Here is a 24,792-nt window from a genome sequence, read left to right as displayed (position 1 = left end):
ACAGCAGCCAGGTACCAGGGAAGGAGTATGTGCCCCTGCTCTGCCTCTGCTAGCTAGACAGCCCCTGGACCAAGGGATGAGCCCCAGGAGAGGTGGCATGAGCTGCCTGTGCAGGGTCTGGCTCCTGGCAGGACACAGTCCTTGGAACAGGATGTCAGGATACCTGGGGACTAAGTCTCAGCCTTGTTCTCTTGTAAAATGCTCAGGTACAGTCTGTGAATGTATCCCAGATAATTTCACACTAACTTTTTTTTTTCTCTTTAACAAACCACTGCTTCTATTTTGATGCCAAAACGTTTCCTGGATCAGACGCAGATGTCCCCACAGTCAAGTCCTGCCGTTGTCTCTGCTCAGCCCCTCCAAACTGCCCGCAGAGGTGGAGGCAGATGTGCCCTCGTTTCCCCTCACAGGCAGGGATGTGGTGATCGGGAGCTCTCGAGGGGAGAGTGACCCATGCCTGGAGCGGGGCTGGGGCTGGCAGTGGAGCCTCTGGCTGCTCTAGGCACCCAGGCTGGGGCAGGAACAAGGTGGTCACAGAGGCACCAAACCCTCAGCAGCCGTCAGAGACATGCTGCTGTGCCTCTGGGGCACACCCCCCTGCTGGTGCTGCCCACCCTTGCTGCTCCCCCTGGGCTCCTGCACAACCAGCTGTGGTCTGCTTTAGCCTGTAAGGCTCTTGGGGCAGGCTGCTCTGTTCTCTGCCACTCCCAGGACCTTGGAGGTTTTTGTTCCCCACGGAAGATCCTCGATAAGAGTGGAGAGGAAAGCCTGTTCTGGCTCAGAACAAGATGCTGAGGGTCCCTGGGTGGCCTTTGTGTCCTGGTGAGGCACTGTGCAGTGACCAGGCAGTGGGGGCTGCACGCCCAGCACCCCTGTGATAACCTTATTGCTGGGTGCTTTCGTGGATGCTCTGAGCTTTATTTGGCAGGGCAAAAGCTGTCCTCTCTCTGGACAATTATTTCCTGAATCTCATTTAACACCGGGCTGGATGGCAATGTTCAAAGTTAACCACTCCACTTGCATTGCCTTATATGTCAGCAAGTGTTACTTAATGATCTGTGAATGGAGGGAATGCTGGGAATGGGATGGTCTGCGTGTGAAATATCTATCCCGAGTCTATAAATAATGCAGCCTCTTTATGCTTTGCACAGTTCGGAGCTTCATGGGAGGAGCATCTCCCCACTATGACTGGAAGAGCCTGTAAGTGATTCGGGAATGAAACAAAGGCGATGAAATGCTGAGAGGGACCAGTCAGTTTCTGAAAAATCCTGCAAATGTGCCTCAGCCACTTAGCCCCACGGGCACCAGGACGTTGGCCCTTGACACTGGTCCTGCGCTAAATGGCCATAAAAACATCTGCAGGAGTGGGGCCCTACCTCCCTTCCCATGGCTCTGCCTCTTGTCCATAGCCTCGATGGCACTGGGGCTGCCTGTTGCCCTGTGTTCCTGCTGGCACCAGCTGCCTTGCCGAGCGAGCAGCAGCGGCCCCGGCTGTGCCAGCGCACCCTGACCGTGCTGCTGCCGCTGCCCTGACTGCTGCCTTCCTCCCTTTTCTTGACTGAAGGCAGGTTTCTGTTAGAGCAGCTTTCTGTCTGGTAGGTTTTCTAGGGCAATGTGTGGGTTTCCCAGCGTGTTTGGAAGCTGCCAGTTTTTGTTGGAAATGCCAGGCGGAGGCGGGCTGCATCAGCGCTGCCACAGCGTGGGTGTTCAGCAGCCGGCGCTGGACACTGAGGTTGTCTTCTCTGAGACAAGCCAGCAGCCAAGGAAAACTGCTGCTGCTGTCCCTGTCCCTGCCCCGTCTGTTCTCTGTCTGCCAGTAAAGGCAACCTGCCCTTGTGGGGCTTGTGCTGCTCCTGGCCACTGGTGCTGTGGCTGGCGTGGGGTGGCTTCCTGGGTCCACTCCGCCTGGGCAGGGATGCATGGCATGAATTTGATTAATTACAGGATACCTTTCCATCATAAACAAATATTCTGCCATTGCTCTGCACCTCCTGTGAAATTTACATGGCAGTCGTGATGACATCTATATAATTAATAACTGCAAGGCAGGAATAAGCTGGTGTTGCACCAGGAGGCAGTGATTAGGACAGGCAGAGCCTGTCTCCGGTGCAGCCCCGGTGTTATCTGCCATGGAGCAGGTGGAGCAGCCCCAGCATGGGGGCTCGCTGCTGGGGCCATGCCTGGCTTTTATTTTTAACACCCTGCTCCCAGGCGGTGACAAGCCTTTGCTAAGTGAGGTAATAGCCAATTGATTTTGTTCCGTTTTGCAGTGGGCAGTAATAAATCACACGGCTTGTCAGGGGGTGTTTCATGTTTTCAGTGAGAGTGTGCCAGCAATTAACCATCAGAAAGCTCTTGTGGCTCTGCTCTTGAAGACGTGGCTGCGGCCTGAAACTCAGGAATGCGGGGCCCTCCACCACGGAGCAGAGCAGCCTCGGCAGAGATTTACAGGGAGGTTTTATTTCCAGGCTCCAAAGTGGACAGGGCAGGAATTGATTGATGAGTGGGAGGAGCGGCCGCCCCATTCAGGGCCATGGCTGCTTGCCAGGGGACATGGGAAGGGTGGAGCTGTGGGATGACCCCATCCCTGTCCCCATCCCCCAGTTCCTAGCCCTGTCCCACCGTGCCCAGGGAATGCTGGTGTCCAAGTGTGGCCCCAGGAGGGCAGCCCATCCATTCACCTGGTTGCTGCTGTGCCAGCAGAGGGTCATGCCATGTGGATGGGGTGAGATGGAGCTGCTGTGCAGTTTCTGGTCCTGCCAGAGCTATCACCATACATTGCTGAGCTCAGCTCTAGGTGTGCAGAGTGCAAGGAGGCAAGTGGCAGCTGTGCTGGGGCCGGGTCCCTGCAGCCTCTGCCAGGCTGTTGGGGTTTGCCTGGGCTGATGCTGGTGGGTTGTTGAGGTCAGCACAGTCTCTGCAGCCCACTTCTTCCCCTCTGGGCTCCTCTGTGATGATTCCCAGATGGCAATCACTCTGCTTTTATTTCCCGTAACCTTTGTTACTCTGGGAAGGCAGAGGCAGAGCCAGAGATAGAGACTGGGGTGAGGGATGTGGCGGGGAGGGTCGGAACCCTGGGGAATAATACTGGTTTGAAAGCAAGGCCTTTCACAGACCTCATTTACATTTGGAAATAAGGAGTGACTGCTTTACATTCAGAGCTGGAGGCTGCGGGTCCCAGGGGGGAACAAACGGGAGCAAGTGGTGAATTGATCCCCGATCAGAGTAAGGAAATGATCTTTGGGGTTACTGCTCTCCTGTGTTGTGTCCTGGGGGCTCTGATGACAAAAGAGCCTTCTGCAGGCTGGCCAGGGTTGGGCTGTAACTTTCTCATTGCAGCACTGCAAAGGAAACGTCCAGAAGCACAGAGGAGGGGGGTGGGTGCAGCCGAGCCCCCCGAGCTGCCCTGTCACTCCTGCTTAGATCAGAGCTGTGCTGCTCCGCAGAGCTGCCTGCTCCAGGGCCTCGCTCTCCACCGCTTCCTGGGACGCTGCTGGAGGTGACATGCTAGAGCTCCAGTGTCTGTCTGAGGCAAAACAGTAAATAAAAAAGCAGAGTGGCTCTGAACTGGGTTGGATGAGCCTGCTTGGGCTCTCCTGCTGCTGCTTAATGGTGGCATTAGGTGAGCTCTGTTCTGGACCCCAGGCAGGACCAGGAGAGGGGCCATGTCCTGCTCACCCTGAAGGACAGACCTGCTCCTTTCCCTGGAGTTTGCACAGAAAAGGGTCTCTCTGTGAGACTGTGACTGTGCTGGTGGCTCGAGGCTTGTACAGCAGCTCAGTGCTGGCCACTGGGCCTGTGGGCCACAGATGGGACCCAGGCAAGCTGAGCAGGCACCGAGAGGGGCAGCGAGGGGCTCTGCAGCCCCTCGGTGATGGGCAACAGATCTGCTGCTTCCCAAGGCCAGGAATAGTGAGCTGGGTGTGTTTTGCCACTTCAAAGTCTGTATAAAGCAGGAACTTTCAAAGGCTGTTGCTTAGCTCACTGTCATCTCCTTGTACCATCTCTGGGTACTGCCACGCTCTGGGTGTTCTCCAGATGCTCGTTATGTGCTATGACTTTTATTCTAGGAGGCCTAAAATGAAATAAATAGGTTAACATTTCCTTTTATTATTGTAACTTTGCTTTTTCTGAATCAACTGCAAGAGTAATTTTAAAGGAAGAAAATTAATTATTGGAGGTTTTGTTCCCTAACTTACATGGCCATCTGCAAAGTAGTCTAACACTCCGTGGTTTCATGCTGAAATCCTTCCTTGTCAGTGTGAGGGACGACCTGCAGGGTGGCATTGCCCTGTTGTAGGGTCTCTGCCTGACTCCTGCAGGTTTGCCACAGTGGCTGTGTGATGCAGAGCATTTCCCACCTCATGGTTCCCCTCTGTGCTGGTGTGAATTAGAAATAACGCTATTGCTGACAAAGGGATCAACATGCATATGTCTGTGTGTGTACGTGATGGCTGGAAGGGGCTCCTGGGAAGGCTCCTGAGTGGTGGAAAGGGCTGTGCCACCTGTATCTCCCTCCGTGGGGCCTGGCTGCCCAGTAAAGCCAGTTTCCCCGTTGGCACCCGTTGCTACAACCCTGTGACTCTGCTGGAGGATCTGATGCTGGCACCAGGGCACCAGCTTCCCACAGCGTGAGCCCAGGCGTGTCTTGGAAAGGGACTGGATGTTTTTATGGAAATGCAGCTGAGATTTCATGGGTTTGTTATGGGTTAAAATTCCAGATTTGACATTTTTGTCATGGAGCTTTGGCCAGCAAAAGCCGTGGAGAAATCCCACCGAGCACACGCTGGGTGCCATGCTGTGCTGCTCCTGCCCAAGCTGGGCTTGTCTCTTGTGCACAGGGGAGTTTGTCTGACTTCCCTGGGGTCAGCCCGTTAGAAACAGGCTTCCAACACCTACCGTGGGGTCCTAGCACAGCTGCCCCATGGGGTGGATGCTGGTGGCCCCACCCAGCCCAGCCAGCAGCACCCATCCTGTGGCTCTGGGCAGCACATCGCACGGGGCCAGAGGACAGTTGTTATCAAACCTCCTCCATGGGAGGCAATGAATGGATGGGAAAGGCAGTCCTTCCTCCTCCCAGGCCCCCAACATTTTTGTGATTTCATGGGAACTTGTAGGAAAAGAGTACGTGTTTCCTGCAGCTCTGGGAAGAAGAGCACAGTTCACAGGGTTTGAGCAGAGAGGGGGGTTTTACAGGCCCCTGGGCATGTAGGGAGCCAGGTTCTGCTTCTGGAGAAGCACCTGCCTGCACGTGGCTCATTGCAAAGGTGCTAAACAGGAGCAGATGCTGCTCGTACCAGTGTGAGGACCAAGAAGTCCCCTTAGAGCAATGAGGTCTGGGGGAGCCAGCCTGCAGCTGGCTGCCCATGCTGCCATGCCAGCAGAAATGTGAGGAGTGAGCCAGAGGAAGCCTCTGGAGCTGGTGTGTACCTGGGGTCCATCATTTGGAGCTGGAGCCAGTTGCCCTCATGGCTGTGCTGCCTGGGGCTGAGGGCTCCAGCCAGCCCCCCCATCTGTATGGCTGCAAAGTGAGAAGGGGAAGATGGAGCTGTTCTGATGGCTGGCATTACTAGGTGGTGAGGTAGAGTGGTGGAGCACAATGGTAAGCCTCTGTTACACCTTCTGTGGGCTTGTGTTATCTGCACCCTGCTTCCAGTTTAGTTTTTCCATCCATGCTTTTGTTTTCTAACATCCAAAGTGACTTCTTTGTTACGTGATTAATATGCTGGTGGACTTACAGCCTGGAGTCTTAGGCGTTGCTGAGAGCTGCATGGAGCCAGAGGCAGATGATGCTCCATCTCTGACTCCAGCAGCCCTTTCTCTCCCAGACTTTGGGATGGAAAAATTCTGTCTCCACTTGGACTCTATTTATTGCCACAGTGTGAGACTGATTAGGGGTGACACAGCTCACACGAGTCCAGGTAATGGCTCATATGGTAGCAAGTGACCCAGAAACATCCTGGAAAAGTGCAGCCAAGGAAATAGCCCCTTGGAGTCAGGCGAGGTGTTTGCAGGCATGAGCTGTCTCTCGAGTCTCAGTGCCCGCTGTGATGGGCAGGATTTCTGCCCCTGTGGTTTGGTCTTGGGCAACAGCAGCGACTGCAAAGTCTGGTCACAGACAGCCTGGTGGGGCAGATCTGCTGAAAAGTCTGAGATATGTGCTGTATCTACAAGAAGCTGGCATTTTTTTGTAGTCGTCTTACAAGTATCTAAAGGATGGTGCTGTAAAACCCCTGGGTTTTCCTCCCCCCGGGTGGCAGGGCTCCTTCCTGCGCTGAGCTGCCAGGACAGGTGAGGGCTGGAGCCGGAGGAGCCACACGGACACGGAGCCGACTCAGGAGCAGGAGGTATCTGCAAACACGTGCTGCTGCTTGAAGGCTCCTGGGGTCTGGCTCCTCCAGCACAGAGGGAACTGCAGCGCTGGGCCTCTGCTTCCCGTTTTCCCCAGAATGGTGCTTTTCCCCTCCTTTTGGCAAACGTGCCAGTGAGTTGCCTGGCAGGGCTGGTTCCCCCTCGCCGCGGCCGGGCACGCACCGGCTGCTCCCGGCCCCTCCGAGCAGGGCCTCCAGCTTCCATTCCTATTGCAAATTCTGTGGGACAAATCAACATCGTCCCATTAGGAAGTGATGACAAACCAGTCCATTTGGGGTGATTAATTGACATCTTAAATTAATCACGAGCACTCGTCTTAATGCTGTGACTCGAGATATTAACTGTTCCACCAGCCGCATGAGAAAGAACAGAGACCATTACAAAGCACATTTGTCAAACAGTCACTTACACAGCCATTGTGGTGGCTGAAAAAAGGTCAAGTGACTTTGTTATTGTTAAGTAGAGAGCAGCCGAACCTCCTCATTCCTTACTACGTGTTTAATGTGCCAGTTAAGTGGTGGTAATTGGCAGCAGCTGTGCCCTGGAACCGACAGGTTTCATTGGGGTGGGAAACCCTGGTGTTAAATGGGGCAGGGCTGCTGGGGGGGTCTGTAAAGCAGGAGCTGGGGAGGGAAGAGGCACATCCCAGGGAGCTGGAGGTGCTGGGGGCAGGCAGCAGCAGGAGGTGATGGTGGAAGTGGAGGAGGAAGAGCAAGAAGAAGCAGGTAAGAAGTGAGTTTCTGCTGATCTGAAAAATTAAAAATCAATAGACAAGTCAAAATGTAATTTACATGGAGGTTAATATAGTGATGCTGATAAACTGCTGGGGATCAGTGTGGCTGTTGCTGGTGGGTGGATCTGATGGCAGTGAGAGGGTGCAGGTCCCTGTGAGGGGCTGGCAAAGGATGGTTTTCTCTGAGGGGCTGCACTGGGCTCTGCACCCTCAGCTCCCTGTCTCTGTGCTGTGGTAGTGTGAGGGTCCTTTGGATGCTGTGGGGGCTGTATCCTGCTGCTACAGTTGGCCAAGGAGACCAGAGAAGCAGAGGTGTCGTGTCTCTGGGTGATCCCAATGTGTTTGACTACAAACCAGTGTTTTTCTTAGGCTGGGAACAAACTGGCAGCTGTGGGGAGTGGGTGGTTGCCTCTTCCACTGGTGGGTGGCACACAGACCACTTGTGGTACTCATGCTGTGTTTGGGAGTGTTGATGTGGTGAGGTTGGGGGGGGGGGGCATCAGAGGATGCTGTGACTTACGAGAGCTCCCACCTGGGGCTGCTGCAGCTTTTTCTCCTTGCGTAGAGCTTTTGTCAAGGGGAGGTCTCTTACAGCATGAGACCTGGGCATAGGCTAAAGGTGCCAGTCAGTGGGATTCCCCTTTCCAGCCTCTGAGGAGTCTCCTGGCTGTGTGTGCTGGGAGCAGAGGAGTGCCACCTTGACATCATCCAGAAGGCTGTGCCTTTCTGGAGGCGCAGGGATGGATGCTCAGCATATGGACCTGCTTCTGCCACCCTCCTTGCTCTGGGCCAACTTCTGTGAGTGTCAGATTGTGGTGCTGTGGGACGTGTCAGCTGTGGCAGGCTGGTTCTGGCTCAGACAGGTGGTTGTATAAGAGTTTCAGCACTGTTTCCAGGCCTACAAAGTTTGCACAGCTTTGGATAAACAGCTGCTCCTTCAGGTGTAAACGCAGTGTGAGCACAATCTCCTGCTCCTGTTTCCTGCCTCCAAGTCCCGGGTGCTCAGTGCACAGTGGACATAAGCAGTGCAAGAGGCAGGTCAGGAATGCTGTGTGAATCCTGAACACCAGAAGCTTCTTGCCTGTAAAAGCACAGACCCAACCTGTCCTTTCCCATCCCAGCTGCTTTGCCCAGAACATCCTGCCTGCAGCCTGGCCACCTCCAGCACGCTCCTGGGGGGCAGTCCCAGCACAGCACCATGGCTGGGGGCTGCGGCTGGAACCTCTTTGGCCTCTGTACCCAGACCAGAGACCCCCTTCCTCTGGGAGGGCACCTTTCTGCAGCCAGACCCATCCTCTGGCGCTGGACCTTGACAGACTGTGGTGTCTGTGCGGGTGGGGTGTAGCTGGGGGGCCAGGGCCATGGAGCACAGGTTGGACCCGTGCTGTGCTTGCTGCCCAGAGCAGCTCTGCCTTGCTGGCAGCTGTGGCACCTTTGCTGAGAAAAAAACATCGAAGCTGCCATGGCAGCATGAAGCAAGTGGCTGTGAAGCAGAATTAGCAGAGTTCCCTCCTGTAGCTGGCTGGAAACCTCTGCCTTGTAGCCTGGAGTCCTCACTTCCCCCTGTGAATCTGGAATCTCAATATTTGAGTGCTTGGAATATTTATTTTTCATGTTGTTTACTGACACCAGGAAGGGGAAATGAGTAAATCTTTATGCACTTTTAATCACCTGTTAGCAGCGGAGCTGCAGGGCACTGCTGCTTTATGTCTGGAGATAAAAAATTGTGGCTGGGTTTGCGGGGAGTGGCGGCTGGCAGAGGGGCTGCGTGGTGCCTGCAGGGGAGCTGCAGAGCAGCACCCTGGCAGAGAGGGTGAGAAAGCAGCTTTCCCCCTGGTGTGGGAGGGGAGATGATGGTCCAGCCTCCCTGGCAGTGAGGGTGGGGGCTGCTTTGGCCTGCAGGTAGGATGGCAGATCTGAGAGTCAGTGGTGGGTGCTGCTCTGCTTGGGCACCCCAGGGCTGGCCCTGCTCCTTGGGCTCCTGGAGCCATTGCGAGGAGCTCCTGTCAACACTGGTCCCAGGAGGAGTTCTCTGGGGTAAGACCATTGCCAGTGTGGCCATCAGGTGTCACCAGCATTGAGGACACCTGGCAGGAGGAGCTTTTGAGGGCTGAGGCAGCTGGTGGCTGCCCCGAGGTTGCTGTGCTCCCACCTGGCCCTGGCAGGGACCCTGAAGGGCACAGAGAGCACCCTCCTGCTGCCACTGCCTCCCTGTTGCAACAGGGGAGCCGAAGGGTCTTCTGGGGGAAGCTGCATTTAATCAAAGACCTTGAAGGCCTCAGCTAAGGGTCTTAAAGTCTTATGGTGTTATTAAGGACAGCATTTAAAGTGAAACAGCTGATGGGCACAATAGAACAGCGGCCACTTTAATATTCTCCGTTTCATTCTGTACTTAAAATCTGTCCGTCTCCAGTGAGGAACAAGGAGCATTTATGATGAAAAATCAAAGATGTCCATGAAAACCAAGGATGAGATGAGTGGGCTGATGGATGACTGGCATGTGAGCACCTGTCACTGCCGAGGTGTTCCTGGCAGAAGATGGGAACTAGGGTTTCCTGTGTGGAATTGCAATGCCAGTGCCTTCCCTGGCTGCTTTTGTTAAAACACAGATCTGTACCTGGGGGCTTTGGTGGGAGGGTAAAGCTGCCTGAGGAGGAATGTTCTCGGTGTTTTGGGGAAGGTGAACCTGCCAGCAGAGATGCTGTGGGCTCCAGGTCCCAGGGATGCTCCAGGGCTCCCGTGGCCACCAGAGTTGTCTTGCCAGCTCTGGGCATGTACAACCATCAGCCCTTGGCTCTGCTTCCCGAGCCCACTGTCCCCACAGCTCTGGGTTTGGTGCCTGAGCACAGAGCAGCCTGATGCCCCTGGCCCTGGAGCTCCTTGCACCAGCAGTAATTAAGGTGTTTGTGGGAACAGTAATGCTGTTCCACTTAACAGTACAGGAGATAAATGCCCAGTGCACAAATGGAGTTTCTTGCTCCACAGCCCCATTTAAAAGAAGGTTTCTTGTACGTAATCTAATAAGGGCAGTGATAAATGCTGTTCACCAGGCAGGACTTGCTGCCTGCAGGAGGCCGGGACTGGCTTGTGTGACAGTCCCTGGGCCAGGTGGGATAGTCTCTGGCACCGGGGAGGGCGCTGATCGTCCCTGTGCCCCCACGGGGGTCCCTGTGCCCCCACGGGGGTCCCTGTGCCGGGGCCCCCGCCGCGGCTCCGCCTGCCCAGCGGTGCCGGGATGTGGGATGTGCCCTCGCAGCCAATTAGCAGCCCGACAAAGTTCATCAATAACAGATCTCGAGGCAGCTGATTGCCGGCCCGCGGCGGGTGGGCACGGGGTGGTAAATCAGCCTGATGGATTGTTGACCACTCTAGTTTTTCCAGCAGTAATTTAAAGCAATTAAAACGGCTCCCTCAGAAATTACCAAGGTAAATAACACCCCCGCAGAGCCGCCCGGGGCGGAGCTCGCCCAGGGAGCTGGGCTGGGTGGGATCGGGCTGGAGCCGCGGGCCGGGATGTGGCCGGTCCCGCCGGGATGTGGCCGCAGCGCTGCCGCCCTGGCAGCACGTCCGGAGCTTTGCTGCTGCAGGAACAGGGACACGTGCGTGGGAAATGCTGCAGAAGGCCTGGAGAGCTGGTGGTGCTGGAGTGGCCACAGGAACTGGGATGTTTGCAGGGACCCCTGAGCTGTGCGGGCTGGGCTCTGCTCAGTGATGGAAGGGCATCTCCAGGGAATCTGCAGTGCTGGGACAAACCCCGGTGGGAATGTGGGACTGGTGCTGGTGTTTGGGAAGAGGCATGGTTGAGCTTTGGGGTTAAATCTTTGACTCGTGGGCTACTACCCACTAAGTACTGGATTTTCCCTTTAGCAGGAATTGTGTCCAGCCCCTCTGCTGCAGCTCCTGTTTTAATTGCACAGTCTATCAATCCTTCTGCTGCTATGGTCTAAAGAGAGGCTACTTCACCCATGAAGGGTGATTATCTTTTATGAGTGTGAACGATCTATAACTCATGAAGTACAATGGGAAGAAAGTGAGGAGAGAAGGGGAGTCACTCTGCATGGATCAGATAGTCTGTTTAGTATGTGGGAAGGGCTTGCTTTTAATGAAAACCCAGACTTTTCTGAAGAAGATGAGATAAAGATGCATTTCACGCCAATTGCAAAAGCTTCCCCTGAGCCTGGTGCACCCCACAGATGTTCTGGTGCTGATGGTGTGGAAGGATGAGTCACAACCCCAGGCTAAGGTGCTCAGTCATAGCGGGTGGTTGTGGTTGCCCAGGTAGGAGGTCTGAGCTCCTCTGGACACAGTGCACCTGCCTGCCAGCAGCACCAGGTTGCCCTCGGTCCCTCCAGCTCGCCCTCACTTGGTCTTACCCAGGGTCAGGTGCTCTCTGGTCCTGCAGGGTGCTGATAGAGGCAGCTCTTGCCCTTCTCCCGGAGATCACCCTCCTTGTTTGCCTCACCACGTGCCCAGCCCTCGCAGCTCTGCGTGTTCCGGCACCCCAAAGCAGGGCATGTAAAGTCAAGCAGGGCCTTGCAGCCTTGTTTGTGTCTGATGTGTCCCTGGCACCCATCAGCAACTAAATGGGCTGGCACTGTAGCAGGGCAGCCATGTGCTGGGATGCTCTGGGACAGGAATCTGTGGAGGGATGGGGTGGTGGGACCGGGCAGCCTTTGCCAGCAGAAGTCTTCCCTGTGCCCAGGCTGTGCTCTGCAGCCCCAGTCCTGGCAGACTCTGCAGGTTTCCCCCTAGTCAAATTTTGTAGCTTCCAAGAGCTGAGCAGCACAGCTGCCAGTAGATCCTCTTGGAAAACTTGTGACAGTCTCTTCTCCCCAGCACCTTGCTAGGTTTCTGCTGCTGTTCCCATGGTACGTGCTGGCAGCGCGGGCTGGGCTGGGTCTGCCGGGGGTCCCGCTGCCACCAGCAGCCTGTCAGGCCTCCAGCATTGGGACCCAGTGAGATGTGTCTGGTCCATTTTGTGTCAAAAGCAGGGTTTGTTTATCTGTGTCTCTTTAGCAATATTTATGTGGATGTAAATGATTCGTTTGTGTGCTGGCAAACGCCCCTGAGCCAAAGCGCCCGCGTTGCTCGAGGGCTGTGGGGAGCTGCACGTCCCCTCCTCAGGGCCCTCAGCTGTGGCCATGTGTAAATGTGCAAGTTCCTCTGCAGATGCACAGCTCCTTTCTTCTGGACATGGGAACCTCACTGATCTTTGGTGCTCTGCTGGATGCAAGCTTTGCTAATGCTTTGCAGATTTTTTTATTTTTTTTTTTAAGGCTTAATGTTACGTGAGGTTTGGTCTCTCCAGGATTTCAAATATCTATACATATGTCTTGTGAAGTGTCCTGATCCCACACAAAGGGTGCTGGATACCAGCAGGACATGATCACCCACCATGGGCAGAAGTGCTGGTAACCTACCCTGAGACACAGTCATTAAAAATCAAATGTACACTGCGAGCAGCCTCCTCTGCAGGCAGCCCGTGAGGCTCCCGGCTGCGCAGAGATGGGCCAGTTAAACCAGAAGCCAGTGTTGGGAGGTTTCGGGTGTCTGAAGCCTCTATTAGGTGGATGCTCCGCCTCAGCCCCATTGCTGGTGGCAGCGGCTGCCGGCCCCTGCTGGGAGGTGGGACCAGGATCATCTTTCTTTGGGACCACAGCGTAGGGAGTGTCTTCATCTGTCCCTGCCAGCTCCCAGCACTGCCAGCCGTGCTGGATGATCAGCAGGGACTCGGCGATGCTGTAACAGCCACATCTGACATTCCAGTGTTTTTAAGGACCTAGCTGTTTCTCGCCACCTCCTAGTGCTGTATTTTTTGTGATGTCATTTATCACTCTGACATGGTGACACTGGCTCTGGGAGCATCCTGAACTCATGGTGAGCAGACACGCTTCAGGTGTCAGTATTTGGTGCAGCTGGATGTTCTCTTGCAGCCTTCCTTTTGAAAGGGCTCACCTGCAGCATGCCCAGTTCACCCACGAGAGGCACAGGGCTTTGGAGGGGACTTGTGCAAGGAGGTGGCAGGGACACGTGCTCTGTCCCTGGGCCAGCAGGGCACCTGGTGGCTGAGCATGGGAAGCCTGGTCCTATCGGAGGTGCCAGTGCCTGTTGGTGAACCTGTGCTTGTCACTTGTCTTCAGGGTGCATTTCTGGTTAGAGGGAATCATGGCAGTGAAGCAAATCTCTGCCCAGTGGAAGAGGGGGTTAGTTGGATGCCATTTATTTTGAATAATCTACAGAAAGTGATAGGAAGTTGTATGTTAAGAGTAATTCAATGTATTTAAGACAGTGTCCCATCAGCTGCAGTTTGGATGCTGAATAGAAAGGAATGAAGTGTAATTTGTCAGGCTCTTGTGTAACTGCTGTGTTGCCATTAAAAGAATATGATCTTACAAAAGAGGTAGGATGCTAAATCCAGCAGAGTAATTAAGCTACTCATCTAATTGAAGGTTCTATGATTTATTGAGCCATAAACCCCAATTCTTTCCACTTACTGACCAGGACCTACGATGTATGCTATTGCCTGATAGATTCTCATTTCCAGCTGGGCAATATGCTTCTTAAAAACAGTGTTAAAAATGTCACCAAGGAAGGCATCCTTCATACTAGGCAAGTGATTTAGCCCCATCTGATGTCTGCAGCACATCAGAGTTATTCCTGAGAAGGACCACAGGCTCCAGTAATGGATGTGGGTGGCTGAACCTGTGGGAGCAGAGCTCCTCAGGGGGGAGGTGGAGGCCAGTGGCAGTGACTGGGCTCTGCAGCAGATGGTCTGTGGAGATCAGGGGGAGGTAAAGGTGTAGCCACTGGCTCACACAGCTGTTGGTGAGGTACAAATGCTTATGCTGGTCACCTAAGCCTGGCTTTGTGCTGGTGGGACAAGAGCAGCTTGGTTCTGGAGGGCTGGATGGGATAGCTGCCCAGCCCTGGGACACTGGTGACAGAGGTGCTCCTGGTCACTCCTGGACAGCATTAACACCCTCCCCCCCCCAAGGAGACTGTGTTTCCCCAGGAGCTCATCCAGCACTACAGAATGATTCCTTTGAAACTTTGCCCTGCCAGCATGTGGGACTGCTTTGCTCTCTTTGCTGTGGCTGTGCCTCTGTCCCTGGCTGCAGCAAGGTCTGATCCTGGGAGCATCTGTGGGCTGCTGCTCCTGCCGTCTTCAGGGGCATCCATGGGCTCTCCAGTCCTTTCCTCTGGCAGTGGTCAGGATGTCTATACCCAGAACTACCTCCACCCTTCTGTCTCTGCTTTTTTGACTCTTTGCCCTCCCGTTTGTCCCCTGGAACTGTCTGGTGACTCTGCAGCTTCTGGCTTCTCTGAAGGTCTCTGGGTGGCTCCTCCTGAGGCAGGACTGGGGAGAGCAGTGTCCAGAAGCCTGTGCCAGGCAGAGAGGGCCTGAACATGCAGAGGAGATTGATGTCTGAGGATATTTCCAGCCTCCAAATATTTTTAGCTTGGGGGTTTCCTGAGCTGGATATAAACATGTGTCTGGAATTGTAAGGACGGATGTTGCTGTTTGGATGTGAAAGGCTGTGCTGTTACACTGCGTCGCTTGTGCGTGAAGACTCACCTACCAGTGTCAGAGTCCAGCTAGAGCTGACACAATGAATGGGAGAAAATGGAAGTAGAGGAAAATTAAAGCAGTCAAGAGTCAAGTGATGACATGCAATATCCTCTTAGCCATTCATCTGGAGAGCAAACCTCTGCAGTTCTGTGTTCGTCTGGTCATAAATGCAATGAACTTGTGGAACCTCCCAGCCTCCCGGTCCCTCTGGCTGCTGCACTGCTGCTGGGAGGCTGTTCTCTGGGGGGGTTCTTTTCTTTCTTTTTTTTTTTTTTTTCTTTTCTTTCTGTCAATTAGAAATTTCTTAGGCCATCTTTTCTTTAACCTGTACCAATTGCCTTAATTGACTTCCGCCTTAATTGGTAACAAATCATTTCCATGGAGCCATTGCAATTCTTTAAATCAATCAGTTCAGCCTTCCCGTGGGACCATGCCTTGCTGTTCCTGTGCACCAACACGGGAAACTCACCTGATGGCTTCATGCTGCTCTTCCCAGTCCCAGAGTCTTGTCATGCCTGATGCTGCCCAGTTCTGTTATTTTATTGCTGCTGCTCACAGTCAGTTGAGGTTTGGTGCTGGTTTCCAAAACCACAGAGGGAGCATAGTCCCTGGTACCTGGGGCAAGGTGTGCCCATAGCTTAGAGGCTGAGAGCAATGCACAGATTTTGGGGCTGGTTCATGCTCCCTGCTGTAAGTAGGATCTCTCTGTTGACATTGACCCTGACCTGTTACTTCTGGGGAGCATTTGAAGCTGCACTGGCTGAGAAGATCAAGACATTTTGTAGCCCAAACAGAGCAGTTGGTGGAGTCTGGGGGAAAATGCCTGTGGGCATGGGAAACCTGCTGTGGAAAAATATCTTTCAGTGCAGCTCACAAAGCTCAGGTTGCTCAGCTTATCACAAAGCAGAGTGAGAGCTCATTTAATGAGAAGGTGTAAGTACTTCCACAGTGGTTGGGATTAACTGCTGGAAGGAAAGTCCAAGGAAAGTGGCAGATGCTCCAAGCCAACATCTTCAGACCATGATTTATGTTTCTCTGAAAGGTGTCTTGGCCAAAAAAGCTGTTTGGCTTGAAACAGGGCAAAATGTTAAAACAGAAAAGCCCGTGGTATATTGGAAATGAACAGTATGATCTACTGGTGCCTTCAGGCATGAATTTCTAGGACCTATGAAAGCCTGTCCATGTTCAGAACCATTAGCTGAGTGGGCTCCAGTTGGTGCCACGTGGGTGGGTTCACCCTTATAATTGTTCTTTCCCCAGACACTGAAGTCACACCCAGTGCAGACTACCTTTAAATAATGACTAGGAAAAGATAATGCAGTGTCTGTCAAAGTCAGGCATGAAATCCTGATGCACACTGTAAATCAAGGAAAGAGTATCATGGAACAACACCACTTCCTTTGATGTACTTGTGAGGTGTTTAATTAGCTGTAACCAGAATATTATTTGATCTTTGGTGTTGAAAATCGCCATTTGTTTTCCTGGGTGTACATATGAATGTACTTACAGCATTTCTTTGTGCTAGTCATTTTTCTGAAAGCTACAGCTGACCTCCCAGAATGCCCAGACAAAAAACCTGAGGCTGCCCATTTGCAAATGGAAAGAGCCTTTGTTCCTGAGAGAGGGTCTGCTGTGGTGTGCTCACAGGAGAGCTGGGTTTTGCAGGTGATGAGATGTCTGATGCCAGCACCCAGTCCATGGCAGGTCTGTCCCTGTGGAGCAGCTCATCCATTCCTGCTGCTCCTGAGCAGGGCACTGTGCTTTGGTGTCAGGGCAGGGCCCTGTGACTGAGCAGGAGGGTCTTGCCCCTCGGAGATGTGCAAAGCTCATCTGGTGGGTGAGCATGGCTGAGAGAGAACTCTGCTTGTAGTGTTGCCTCTTCCAAAGGGGGATGGTTTCCTTTGTAACTGGCCAAGCTGGCCCCTGGGGGAGCTTCCTGGGTGGCTGCAGCAGAGAGGATTGTGCAGTTCAGCTGGGGGTTTATAGGCATAATTTAATCTGCAATGGTGATGAAAGGCTTGGGGCTTGCAGATTAAAGCAACCTTACCTCTTCTGGGCTTGGCTGCACCTTGTAGGCAGGACTGAGTCATTGAAAGTGAATTTGCTATGAGAATGAGAAATGTCAGACACTTTCCTTCTTGTGGAGGTTTCTGTCTCTGAAGCCACAGATTTTTTTGTGTGAGTAGTGCAGATTGCTGCCAGTGCATCCAGTTTCCTTGGAAAATGCTTTGAAAAGGCGTCAGGAAGGACCTCCCTGATTAGAGGAGCACCCCTCGACCTGCTTTCCATGAGGTCTGTTTTGGCACCCAGCAGCCTCCCAACAAAGCGTGGATATCCTTTGAAGGGGAAGGGAGGCCTCTCCCTCCCTGCTGCAGGGATGGCTCATGGTATCCAAATAACTGGCAATAGAAAGATTTGAGAAAACAATCCCTCTGCAGTGATTTCTCCTCCACAGCTGGAGCAGTCCCCAGCAGGAGCCTCCCCTCTCAGGAGTCAAAGGCAGGGGCAGGGGCCAGACTGGAAGCTGCATTCCTGGCCAGGAATAATACAGATGGAAATGCCAAGAGCAGCTTCACAGCCTTGCTGCCATGAGGTGTGATGGAGAGTCAGAAAGGGAATAATCACCTCTTAAAGGATCACGGAAGCAAAATAGGGGAGATGCAACCCCTGAGAACTGACACAGCCCTGCTGGATTGTTCTGTCCTACCTGGAGTGTGTTGCTGGGGCTCAGGGGACTGGAGCAGGTATTTCAGGAGACTCTGGAGGGACTCACAATTAGCAGAGGTGACAGATGAGCTTTCTGCTGGGTGCTGAATCACTGCTCTGTAACCTTTGATGACAGCCATGTATGGCATCCTAATATGTCCTTTCTAAAGCTGAGGAGGAAAGCCCGACACTGACCTATTTGCAAGACAATTAGTGCATGTGCTCTTGAAAAGCTTTCCTGCTTCAGCAGCACTTTAAATACAGGAGACAATCAGAGTTTGACTTGGCTGAGTTACCAGGGCCATTTCCTTTCTGATTAGCTCTGTCGCTCAGCTTCCCTTCCTTTCCATCCATATCTGTGGTCATGGAAGTCTCTGAGACCATTTGGGGTTTTTTGTGCAGCTTGTAGAAATGTGGTAGATGGAGAAGAGAACCTGAGCAATAACTAGTGTTCATTGTCAAAATTCTGCTGAATATTTGGCAGGTTTCAAAGACCTGCCAGGTTTGCCTTTGTGCTGTGGAAATGCAGTTTGAGGACCAGCGTGATGGTGGGTGCAGGCACAGAGGGGGATTCCAAATCGACCCGTGCTGCTTTGCTGTAGTTAGTTTGCACTTGCTGGATCAAGACCATTTCCAGTATAAAATCAAACAGATCACTTGCATGATAATCTTTTTTCTTACAACTGCCCTGCCATTCCCTGGTCTGGATTACCTGCTCCCACTCTTGGAAAACCAAGAGGGGACCAGAGAAGCAGATTGCTGGGTGGCCCCACAGCCTGGGCATGACCAGCTGTCAGGAGAGGCACAGGGGAGCCCAGGGCTGAGGATAAGGCAGGAACCAGTGTGGGCAGTGTGGGTCACACTTGCTCTTCAGCTCCTCTGGAACCCCAGATGTTGTCCACAGCTGCCAGCCTGTGCTGCAGGATGGGGAAAGCAGCAGTTGGAGCTCATGGGGCTTTGCCTTCCCTGCTGCTCCCACAGCACAGCCCGGCTCAGTGCGCAGGGTTTGGCAAACGGGCCTGGGAGGGAAGAGGAGTAATTAATGTGGAAAGCTGAAGGGATGCATGAACTAAACAAACCCTCTGCTTTACTCCTTTTTTTCCCTTTTTTGAGCATTGTCCCCGCCAATGGATGAAAGGGCAGGCCTGGAAACCTCCCCCAGCCCCAGGGAGGAGGTTTGCTGCTGAAGTGCAGGACTTTGCAGTTTTCTGAAGCTGCAGCCATCCCTGTCCTAGGCAGGTAAATGGTGATTCAGGAGCTGGGCTGGGGAGAGTCTTAGAGCAAGTTCTTCATGAAATGTTGAGTTTTTCCTCATGTTGATGCCCCAGCAGGAGCTTTCTTGGGGCGGGTTTGGGATATTGGCAGACTTGGAACATGTGGAATTACAGCTCCTCCCTGCTGATGCAGGGGGTCTGAGCCAGCACCACTGCTGCTCCTGCCTGGCACATGCAGGTGTCCCGGGAGCCCATGGGCCCTGCTTGGGCTCCTGGCAGTGCTGGGTGACATGAGAGCCTGGCTCTGCCTGCACAAGGTGAGCTTGGTCTGAGCTGCTCTCTGTGCCAGGGAGCACTGCTGGTCTGGCAGCAGCTCTGGTGCTGGGCTCAGGTGATGCTGGCGATGGTGTGTGGGTCATTCCCCAGCTCCTGCTGCTGACCACAGGCTGAGCAGATCCATGGCACTGGCTCAGGCTGTGTGGAGAGGAAGAGCTCTGAGCTTGCCCTGTTGTGGAAACCACCTAAAGATCCCTCAGGTTTAGAAGCATGAGGGTGAGAAAGGGTGCTGTGGCACAGCCTGGGGTGACAGTCAGGGACCAGCCTTGTCCTTGGGCAGATGTGGGGCTTGGGGGAGCCTTTCTGGGGAGCCCCTGCGTGCTGGGGGAGGCTCAGCCTGGGGATGCTGCAGCAGCAGGATGGTGGAAGCTGCCAATGGTATCGGGGCCTGGAAGAAATGGTTTGTGATAAGGCAAGTCCTGACCTGAACTTGTGCCCAGTGCTTTCAGTGAGAAGGGAGCAGACCTGCTTGGTGGTGTGAGAACCCTTGGCTAACTTCCTTGTTTAGTTTTCCCACAGCCCTGTGCTTCCTGCTCACCCCAGTGCTGGAAGTACCAAGATAGCATCGGGGTGGCTGCGTGGTGGGATTTCTGTCCAGGCAGGAGCAGGACATGCCAGCCATCCCCCAGGGGTCTGGGGCAGCCCTGCAGGCATGGGAAGGGCTAGGGGAGGCAGGTCTGGAGCTGGGGAGGCAACTCCCTCCCTGGGGTCTTGTTCAGGATCAGATCTTGGCCAGATGATAAATGCGAGTGAGGGGCACACGGTACCTGGGGGCAGGATGCCTGCTCTGAAGATAGGAGTTAATTTTCAGGACGATGCTCCCACCCTGGCAGGAGGGCATGCAGTGCCTCCATGGACTGAGATTACTGGAGGGAAAAGGGTGGGACGCAAGTCTGGCTCTTCCTCCCCCTCCCCAGGTCATGGGCTGTAAATTGGCGCAGCCTTTCTGGGCATAAGGAAAAATACCAGTAGCCTGCCAAGCAAAACAATAGGTCTTTCCACTGTTGAGCCACGTCCAGACAGTCTGGGCCTGTGTCCAGCTCTGGGCTGGCGCTCGACTCAGCCTCCCCTTGCTGGAGCTTTAATGGGAGGGAAAGGAGAAGCAGCAGAGAGTAATGAAACGGAGGAATGTCTGTGACATTTTTCTAAAAAGGAAAAATGTGGAGTTTCCAGTCAAACCGAAAGACTTATTGGGTTCGCTGGGAGGCTAAGTCCAGCTCCTCAGGACAAACTGCTAGATAAGGAAAACAATTTAGTCCCGAGTAATATTCACTTCTGGATGGTGCAGGCTCTGCCAGAATCTGTTTTGACTGCCCTGTGTTCATTGATTTTTCTTCCCAGCTCTTCTGCAAACGTGGTCCTGCTGGCCCCCTTGGGATCCCTGGGAAGGTGGCTGTGCCCCAAGGGCAGGCACCCCAAAAACCAGTCTGGTGGTGGCACAGCTCCAGCTGGGTGAGGGAGGGGAGGCAGAAGGTGGCCCAGACCCTCTTCTGAAAGCACTAGCCAGGAGCAGCTTGGTCTCTGCACCATGAGCCAGGAGAAGCCACTGGGATAGTGACTGTACGGCCCTGGGGGTCCAGGTACTGTTTGGGGCAGGGAAAAAGAGCTGGTGTTATGCTGGAGGCCAGAAAAGTGACAGCTTAGACCCTTCCAAGTGACAGCAGAAGTCCCATGCCCTGGGGAGACCCTGTCTACTTGGGAAAGCAGAGGGCAGCCCAGGAGCAGGAACTTGGAGTTCCTCACAGGAACAAACGGTGAGTTACAACAATGGCCAAACAGGGCCAGGTAGCTCTTGACAGGGAAAAAATATGAATAGCCCAGTATGATCAAATTGCAGGCCTGCTTAGGAAGTGTAATGCAGTTGACACTGTATTTCAATTATTTGAAGGTGTTTGACATTTTGCCCAGAGAACCTGTAGCTAATAGCACATATGTGGATTAAAAACTGGCTTAACGACAGGTTTCAAAGTATGGACATTAACAGCAGTGTCACTTCCCACAGCATTCCCAAGGAGCATTTTTACATGACTTAATGTGTGATTTAAAAACAGTGATGATAAAAACCTTTGCTGATAATGTCTGGAGATGACATGGAAGTGGGTATTGTTGTAAGCAGTGAGGGCCAAGCTGGGACTCTCCTGGTTCAATGGTCACACTAGTGCCAACGTGAGGTACCATCAAGAAGCTCAATGCAAGGTGTCTGCTGGTATCTGGCCTTGTGGGCATCCCTCTCAAACTGGGGGGCTTAGGACCAAGCAACTTTCAGCTCCCACAGGGCTCCCCAGCCCCATTTTGGGCTGTGGGGTCCCCTGGATCCTGGGGGTCTAAGCCTTTGGTTTCTCAGTTCCATGCAGCCCCCTCCTCTATGTGAGTCTTGCTGGCACCAGTGAGAGCAGAGCCAGGGCTGCCTGGGCTCAGGCTGAGGATGTGTCAGAGGAGAGGCTGTCCTCATTTGTTACTGCTTTTGTTCATGATTCCCTCTTGCCAGCACTTGTATTTGCAAATCATTTTCTCTCTGACAAATGGATGCATGTCACTAACACCCTGCAAACAAGACACGGATGTAGATAAGAGCTGGTACCCGGTGCAGACACTGATCCCTGATACCAGCCTCTCCATGCATCAGACCCCATCCTTTTCACACAGCAACCAGTCTGGCCAATGATTAGTCTATCCACGTCACCCCTTCCACATCAGCAGTTGTTTAGGCGAAAGCCCAGTGTGAGTGATGGTTCTTGCACTGGAGGAGGAGCTGGAGCTGGTGGTACTGACATCGCAGCTTGGGGTGCTGTGTGGGCCATGTCTGGCCCAGCTTGGCTCTGGTTAGGTTGGTTTATACATCCCACCTCTCACAGTCATCCTTCCCCGTCTTGAGCTATTCTCCGGATTTAGACAGTATTTAGATGAAGCTTCTCAACAGTTGGCTGAATTTGGGATTTTATTCCTCTAGAAACCTGGCTGCTGGTGTGACTCCTTTGCCAGTCAGGGATGGCAAACATCTCAATATTTCCAAAGCCTGGACCATATACCTGGTAAAACATTTGTCTGATGCAGTGTGAGGTCCCCAGTCCAGGGGGAAGTGCTCTCTATGCTTCCACCCATGTCCCTTGGATGGAGGAGAGGGTCTGAAGCTAGACCTCTATGCGAGGTGTCCCCTGTTGCCTGCAGCAGAATGGAGCAGGGCTAGCTCCACAGCCTTCATCAGCCGGAGGACCAGAGAGGAAGATCTAAGCATGACAATAATCCCTCTGAGGGCAATTAGTCTCAACAGACAACAGCTACAGCACAAATTCTGGCACCTCAGACCCTGCTCTTTCTCCCTGGGTTGCTTGGAGAGTTTGCCTGAAGCAGAAACTCAACTCCCTTGCTGGAAGCCCGTGTAGCCTCAGTGATAGCTACAGGGATCTCATCAAGCAGGAATTTCTTGGCAGGGGATAGGACCTGTCTGCCATATGGTTTCCATGTTCAGAGCAGAAGGTGATCTGTGGAAGTGGAAGGAAAAAAATAATTTGAACTTCTGTCGTTGATTTCCACTTGAGACTAATTGTTCAGCGCAGCTCTGGGGAGGGACCGGGGACAGGCCTGACCCTGCGCCCGCGGCAGCTCCCCGGGCGTTTCGCACGGGAAGGCCTCAGGACCTCCTCTGCTAAGTGTTCTTATTGTCAGGAGATTTTGTATTTTGACAGCTCTGATATCTGTTTGAAGGGCTAGACGATAAAAAACAAAACTCTCCAGAGCGTAGAATGCACAAAGAATAGTCACGTCCTGCCCGGCTCCAGCCTCCCGCTGCCCTCCCTGCCCGCGCGGCTGCTCCTCCACGGACAGCGCCTCGTTTAGAGCCCTGGTCGGTGGTGGGATGTCGTCTTCAGGGCTGCATCTCTCCTTGAAAAGCCTATTGTTTTCCTCCAGTATGGGAAAGTTGGGTAAAGCCTGTTGTGAGGAGATGCCTTGTGAGATGACACCTCTGTCACTTTAGTGTCCTGTTGTCCGGCCTGGGGAGGTGGAACGTGTGCATTGACCGTATCAGAGGATTTTGCACTCTCCCACCTTTCTCCTGAATCTGGTGGTAAACCACTAGAGCATGTTTCTGGGAGCATAATACTTCCAAATGCTATGGCTATCTAACTAGACAGGATAAGAAATCTGATCTGCCTGTGTTTGTCACAGTAAAATGCCCATTTACTTAAAATTTGAGCCAGGAGTGAAGCTTATGTTATACACTCAGAATGCTGGAAGCATGGAGCTTGCTCAGCTGAAATGCCAGGCATGCTCTGCAGGAATCATCAGTGCAGAGGAAGGGCTCTGTTCCTCGGGGAGGGGAGAAGCAGAAGGATGGTGGCAGCCCCCCAGGACAGGCACAGTGCACTGGGGGGCTCTGGAGAGCACAGGCTCAGAGCTGAGTTCAGAGTGTGAACCTACCTGCCATCAAGGTGTGTTAGGGGAGACACTGGTGAGCATCTATTGTAGAACTGAATCTGAGGGCTTGGGCTCAGCAACACACTCCTCTGCCTGAATTAAAATTCATTCTTCTCTGGGAGGGCCTGCTTGGCAAACTGCAGCTTCCAACCGGCAGCAACAAAGTACAAATGGCTAAGCAGGGACAGAAAAGTGTCTCTGTGCCTGAGAGACACTTGCTCCTCTTGAACAAATATTTAGGCCATTTCTATTGCCAAAATCATAACAAGTGTCCAGGACACGTTTGCAACAGAGCCATGACCCTGGTGTCCTCAGCTCTAAGCCCTCCAGGGCAACTCAAAGCCTCACCAGGGCTGTGCCCATGGGGAGGGACACGGGTGCCTGTGCAGGGGCGACAGCACCGCAGCTGGGGTGTAGTCGTAGGATGTTGTGTGAGCCTGGCAGGCTCAGCTGTGGTGGGGGCTGCCCTTGCTCGGAGTGCTGCTGCCATGGGGGGATTGCCACCCCCGAGCAGGGCTGAGTGTGGCCAGCAGCCCCTGGCCACCCAGAGTTGGCCACAAAGCCAGCGATGCCTTGCACGGGGCAGCTGCTGGGCAGTTGCTGCTGCAGCTCAGTTCCTTGGAAAGGGCTCTGGCATGGTTGAACCTCCCTGGGGAAGGGGCTGTGAGCGTGCTGCATCTCCTTCCTGGCCTCTCGTGAGCTGCAACAGCTGAGCTGCCTCCTGCCCCTTCTGTAGAAAATGACTCACTGTTCAGCTGGGAAGTTCATGCTTGTTCTCATAAACAACATGTTAAGCCCCAGCCTGTTGCTGCCGTGCTCTGGGGTACCTGCCTTGGCCTGGGGCATTGTGCCCTCCTGTGTGGTGAAGCCGTGGCTGGAGCCACCATCCCTTCCACAAGAGGAGGAGAACTGCCCCAGCCTGCCCGTGGGTCCTGCAATGGGCAGAGTGGCATTGCATGTCTGTCTTCAAGTGTCTCTTTCCCATTCTGATGAAAATGTTGCTAATCAGAAGTAACTAAGGAGAGCCAAATAAAGAGCAGTTGGTGCATATGAATTCTTTTGACGTCTTTGCAGTGTTTCTGTAAAGGCACAGAGTGTTTTAAAACATGAAGTGTAACATCAAAACAGTAAGAGCAGATCAGAATGTTCTGTCTTCGGTTTCAAACAATACCTTGGAAATTTCCAAGTCTTTCCTGTTTGTCCCACTGCTCACTGCACTCCTCTGTTTGCCATCCTTCTGCTGTTTACGATGGCAAAGCTATTTGATTTTTCCTACTCGCAGGCATCGATCTGGAGGCATTTAGCATATTTTGCTAAAATAGTGTCTCTCCAAAAGTTTCCTAGTGTGCTCAGGCAAAGTGGAAACATTCTAGTGGCTTCAAGCAGCTCCCCTGATCCCGGTGGAGGCAGGAGCCTCCTGGGTGCTGGGGTAGCAGAGCCTGGCT

General features: G+C 53.4%; 1 long non-coding RNA gene across 1 annotated transcript in view; it reads left to right on the top strand.

Moving 5' to 3' along the window:
- Positions 1-1,156: 1,156 nt before the first annotated feature.
- The window catches only part of LOC127391389 (uncharacterized), a 43,382-nt gene continuing 19,746 nt past the window's right edge, over positions 1,157-24,792 (top strand). The window contains exon 1 of the long non-coding RNA XR_007891042.1: positions 1,157-1,200. This is a non-coding gene — a long non-coding RNA (uncharacterized LOC127391389). The remainder of the gene's footprint in view (positions 1,201-24,792) is intronic.

Source organism: Apus apus, chromosome 16, assembly GCF_020740795.1.
Source record: "Apus apus isolate bApuApu2 chromosome 16, bApuApu2.pri.cur, whole genome shotgun sequence".
Taxonomy (NCBI): Eukaryota; Metazoa; Chordata; class Aves; order Apodiformes; family Apodidae; genus Apus; species Apus apus.
The sequence above is the reverse complement of the archived record's forward strand: the minus strand, read 5'-3'. Positions and strand labels throughout refer to the sequence as shown.